Below are 5,989 nucleotides of genomic sequence, written 5' to 3'. Positions count from 1 at the left end.
CAATTATAGCATGGTATATAAACATTTATCATAAACATAAAGATATATAATAACCACTTTTATTATTGCCTCTTGGGCATATCTCCAACAGGGCGTTGATTTCGTCCAATTCCGAGAATATTTCCTTACTAGGATTTCTGAAACCAAAAACAGCAGAAAACAGCAACTGGCCCTTTGGCATCTCATCAATAGGTTAGTTCCGGAAAACGCATAATAATGACATAAAGTATGCATAAAACATGTAGATATCATCAATAATGTGGCATGGAACATAAGAAATTATCGATACGTCGGAGACGTATCAGCATCCCCAAGCTTAGTTCTCGCTCGTCCCGAGCGAGTAAACGATAACAAAGATAATTTACTGGAGTGACATGCCATCATAACCTTGATCATACTATTGTAAGCATATGTAATGAATGCAGCGATCAAAATAATGGTAATGACATGAGTAAACAAATGAATCATAAAGCAAAGACTTTTCATGAATAGTACTTCAAGACAAGCATCAATAAGTCTTGCATAAGAGTTAACTCATAAAGCAATAAATCAAAGTAAAGGTATTGAAGCAACACAAAGGAAGATTAAGTTTCAGTGGTTGCTTTCAACTTATAACATGTATATCTCATGGATAGTGTCAATGTAAAGTAATATAACAAGTGCAATATGCAAATATGTAGGAATCAATGCACAGTTCACACAAGTGTTTGCTTCTTGAGATGGAGAGAAATAGGTGAACTGACTCAACATAAAAGTAAAAGAAAGGTCCTTCAAAGAGGAAAGCATCGATTGCTATATTTGTGCTAGAGCTTTTGTTTTGAAAAGATGGAACAATTTTGTCAACGGTAGTAATAAAGCATATGTATCATGTAAATTATATCTTACAAGTTGCAAGCCTCATGCATAGTGTACTAATAGTGCCCGCACCTTGTCCTAATTAGCTTGGGTTAACACGGATTATCATTGCATAACATATGTTTCAACCAAGTGTCACAAAGGGGTACCTCTATGCCGCTTGTACAAGGGTCTAAGGAGAAAGTTCGCATTGGATTTCTCGCTTTTGATCATTCTTCGACTTAGACACCCATACCGGGACAACATAGACAACGGATAATGGACTCCTCTTTTAATGCTTAAGCATTCAACAACGAGATAATATTCTCATAAGAGATTGAGGTTTTATGTCCAAGCTGAAACTTCCACCATGATTCATGGCTTTAGTTAGCGGCCCAATGTTCTTCTCTAACAGTATGCATACTCAAACCATTTGATTGTGAAAACCGCCCTTACTTCAGACAAGACGAACATGCATAGCAACTCACATGATATTCAACAAAGAGTTGATGGCGTCCCCGGGAACATGGTTATCGCACAACAAGCAACTTAATAAGAGATAAAGTGCATAAGTACATATTCAATACCACAATAGTTTTTAAGCTATTTTGTCCCATGAGCTATATATTGCAAAGGCGAATGATGGAAATTTAAAGGTAGCACTCAAGCAATTTACTTTGGAATGGCGGAGAAATATCATGTAGTAGGTAGGTATGGTGGACACAAATGGCATAGTGGTTGGCTCAAGGATTTTGGATGCATGAGAAGTATTCCATCTCGATACAAGGTTTAGGCTAGCAAGGTTATTTGAAACAAACACAAGGATGAACCGGTGCAGCAAAAATCACATAAAAGACATATTGTAAACATTATAAGACTCCACACCGTCTTCCTTATTGTTCAAAACTCAATACTAGAAATTATCTAGACTTTAGAGAGACCAAATATGCAAACCAAATTTTAGCAAGCTCTATGTATTTCTTCATTAATAGGTGCAAAGTATATGATGCAAGAGCTTAAACATGAGCACAACAATTTCCAAGTATCACATTATCCAAGACATTTTACCAATTACTACATGTAGCATTTCCCGTTTCCAACCATATAACAATGAACGAAGTAGTTTCAACCTTCGCCATGAACATTAAAAGCTAAGAACACATGTGTTCATACGAACCAGCGGAGCGTGTCTCTCTCCCACACAAGCATGCATTTATTCAAACATAAACAAAAACAAACAGACGCTCCAAGTAAAGTACATAAGATGTGACCGAATAAAAATATAGTTTCAAGAGAAGAAACCTGATAATTTGTCGATGAAGAAGGGGATGCCTTGGGCATCCCCAAGCTTAGATGCTTGAGTCTTCTTAAAATATGCAGGGATGAACCACGGGGGCATCCCCAAGCTTAGACTTTTCACTCTTCTTGATCATATTGTATCATCCTCCTCTCTTGACCCTTGAAAACTTCCTCCACACCAAACTCAAAACAAACTCATTAGAGGGTTAGTGCATAATCAAAAATTCACATGTTCAGAGGTGACACAATCATTCTTAACACTTCGGACATTGCCCAAAGCTACTTGGAAGGTAATGGAACAAAGAAATCCACCCAACACAGCGAAAGAAGCAATGCGAAATAAAAGGCAGAATCTGTCAAAACAGAACAGTCCGTAAAGACGAATTTTAAAGTGGCACCAGACTTGCTCAGATGAAAATGCTCAAATTGAATGAAAGTTGCGTACATATCTGAGGATCACGCACGTAAATTGGCAGATTTTTCTGAGTTACCGACAGAGAATTCTGCCCAGATTCGTGACAGAGACAATCTGTTTACTGCGCAGTAATCCAAATCTAGTATCAACCTTGCTATCAAAGACTTTACTTGGCACAACAATGCAATAAAATAAGATAAGGAGAGGTTGCTACAGTAGTAACAACTTCCAAGACACAAATACAAAATAAAAGTACTGTAACAAAATAAACACATGGGTTATCTCCCAAGAAGTTCTTTCTTTATAGCCATTAAGATGGGCTCAGCGGTTTTAATGATGCACTCGCAAGAAATAGTAGTTGAAGCAAAAGAGAGCATCAAAAAGCAAATTCAAAACAAATTTAAGTCTAACATGCTTCCTATGAAAAGGAATCTTGTAAATAAACAAGTTCATGAAGAGCAAAGTAACAAGCATAGGAAGATAGAACAAGTGTAGCTTCAAAAATTTCAGCACATAGAGAGGTGTTTTAGTAACATGAAAATTTCTACAACCATATTTTACTCTCTCATAATAACTTTCAGAGGCATCATGAACAAACTCAACAATATAAGTATCACATACAACATTCTTATTCACATGCATAAAAGTATCATTACTCTCCACATAGGCATAATCAATTTTATTAGTTGTAGTGGGAGCAAATTCAACAAAGTAGCTATCATTATTACTCATCATCAAATATAGGAGGCATATTGTAATCATAATCAAATTTATCCTCCATAACAGGCGGTACTAAAAGACCAATATCATTATAATCATCATAAATAGGAGGCAAAGTATCATCAAAGTAAATTTTCTCCTCAATGCTTGGGGGACTAAAAATATCATGCTCATCAAAGCCAGCTTCCCCAAGCTTAGAATTTTCCATATCATTAGCAACAATGGTGTTCAAAGCGTTCATACTAATATGTTCCATAGGTTTTTTAATTTTCGCATCAAACCATCCATGTCTTAAATCAGGAAATAGAATAAGAAGCTCATTGTTGTCCATTATGCCTAACTAGTGTAAACAAGAAACAAAAAGATGCAATTGCGGGATCTAAAGGAAATAGCTTCGAGTACTTACAACGGCGAAAATAGCTTAGTAGCCGAGATCCGGAGTGTGAGTACCTTTTACCTTACCTCCCCGGCAACGGCGCCAGAAAAGTGCTTGATGTCTACGGGTGCTTCTATTCTTGTAGACAGTGTTGGGCCTCCAAGAGCAGAGGTTTGTAGAACAGCAGCAAGTTTCCCTTAAGTGGATCACCCAAGGTTTATCGAACTCAGGGAGGAAGAGGTCAAAGATATCCCTCTCATGCAACCCTGCAACCACAAAGCAAGAAGTCTCTTGTGTCCCCAACACACCTAATAGGTGCACTAGTTTGGCGAAGAGATAGTGAAATACAAGTGGTATGAATGAATATGAGCGAGTAGTACGGCGCCGAGAAAAGTGCTTGCTGGCGTGCGGTTGATGGTAGTAATATTGCAGGAAGTAAAGATGCGGTAGAAACGAGTAAACAAGCAGCGATAGCGATATTTAGGAACAAGGCCTAGGGATCATACTTTCACTAGTGGACACTCTCAACATTGATCACATAACAGAATAAATAAATAGATGCTAGACTCTACACCCTCTTGTTGGATGATGAACACCACTAACTGTGTAGGATTACACGAACCCTCAATGCCGGAGTTAACAAGCTCCACAATATTCAATGTTCATATTTAAATAACCTTAGAGTGCATGACGAGATCAACATAACCAAACCAAGTACTAACATAGCATGCACACTCGTCACCTTCACACTACGAAAGGAGGAATAGATCACATCAATACTATCATAGCAATAGTTAACTTCATAATCTACAAGAGATCACAATCATAGCCTACGCCAAGTACTACACGATGCACACACTTGTCACCATTACACCGTGCGGGAGGAATAAACTACTTTAATAACATCACTAGATTAGCACACGGATATATTGTGATACAAAACACATTGCAATCATAAAGAGATATAAATAAGCACTTCACTATGCCATTCATAACGAGTGAATAAGTATTCTCGTGAAATATAGCCTAAGAGACCCACACGGTGCACACACTCGTCACCTTTACACACGTGGGACAAGGAGTCTCCGTGAGATCACATAAGTAAAATCCACTTGACTAGCATAATGACATCTAGATTACAAGCATCATCATATGAATCTCAATCATGTAAGGCAGCTCATGAGATTATTGTATTGAAGCACATAGGAGAGAGATGAACCACATAGCTACCGGTACAGCCCCGAGCCTCGATGGAGAACTACTCCCTCCTCATGGGAGACAACAACGTTGATGAAGATGGCGGTGGTGTTGATGGAGAAGCCTTCCGGGGGCACTTCCCCGTCCCGGCGGCGTGCCGAAACAGAGACTCCTGTCCCCCAGATCTTGGCTTCGCGATGGCGGCGGCTCTGGAAGGTTTTCTCTGGTTTCGTCGAACGTAATAGGGTTTTCGCGACGGAGACCTTAAATAGGCGGAAGGGCAGCCTCGGAGGGGGCCTGGTGGGCCCACACACTAGGGGGCGCGGCCCCCTCCGGCCGCGCCGGGTGTTGTGTGGGGCCCCCGTGGCTCCCCTCCGGCGGCTCTCGGGTGTTCCGGAAGCTTCGTCCAATTATAAGACTCTGGGCGTTGATTTCGTCCAATTCCGAGAATATTTCCTTACTAGGATTTCTGAAACCAAAAACAGCAGAAAACAACAACTGGCCCTTTGGCATCTCGTCAATAGGTTAGTTCCGGAAAACGCATAATAATGACATAAAGTATGCATAAAACATGTAGATATCATCAATAATGTGGCATGGAACATAAGAAATTATCGATACGTCGGAGACGTATCAATGGTGGCCGGCCACCCCCTCCCCTATTTATATAGGGGGCCAGGTCGGTGGGGTGGCCCCCTTTCCCATCTAGGGTTAGGGAGGCGGCGGCCAAGTGGGGGGGAAGAGGGATTCTTCCCCCCAAGTTGATCCCCCTAGGGAAACCCTAGGGGTTGGCCGGATGGGCCTCGAGGGGCATGTGCCCCTGGCCCATTAGGCTAGGGAACACCCCCTCGGCCCATGTTAGGCCTCCTAGGGTCGTGGGCCCACTGGTGGGACCCCCAAAACCTTCTAGAACCTTCCCGGTCATCCACCGGAAAAATCCCGAACTTTTTCGAAACCTAGAAATCAACTTCCCTTATATGAATCTTATTCTACGGACTATTCCGGACCTCCTCGTGACATCCTGGATCCCATCCGAGACTCCAAACAAACTTCGTCTCCATACCATATTCAAATCTACTTATGCGACATCGAACCTTAAGCGCGTCACCCTACGGTTCGCGAACTATGCAGACATGGTCGAGACTCCT

The sequence above is a fragment of the Lolium rigidum genome, chromosome 7 (genome assembly GCF_022539505.1).
Source record: "Lolium rigidum isolate FL_2022 chromosome 7, APGP_CSIRO_Lrig_0.1, whole genome shotgun sequence".
Lineage (NCBI taxonomy): Eukaryota > Viridiplantae > Streptophyta > Magnoliopsida > Poales > Poaceae > Lolium > Lolium rigidum.
The sequence above is the reverse complement of the archived record's forward strand: the minus strand, read 5'-3'. Positions refer to the sequence as shown.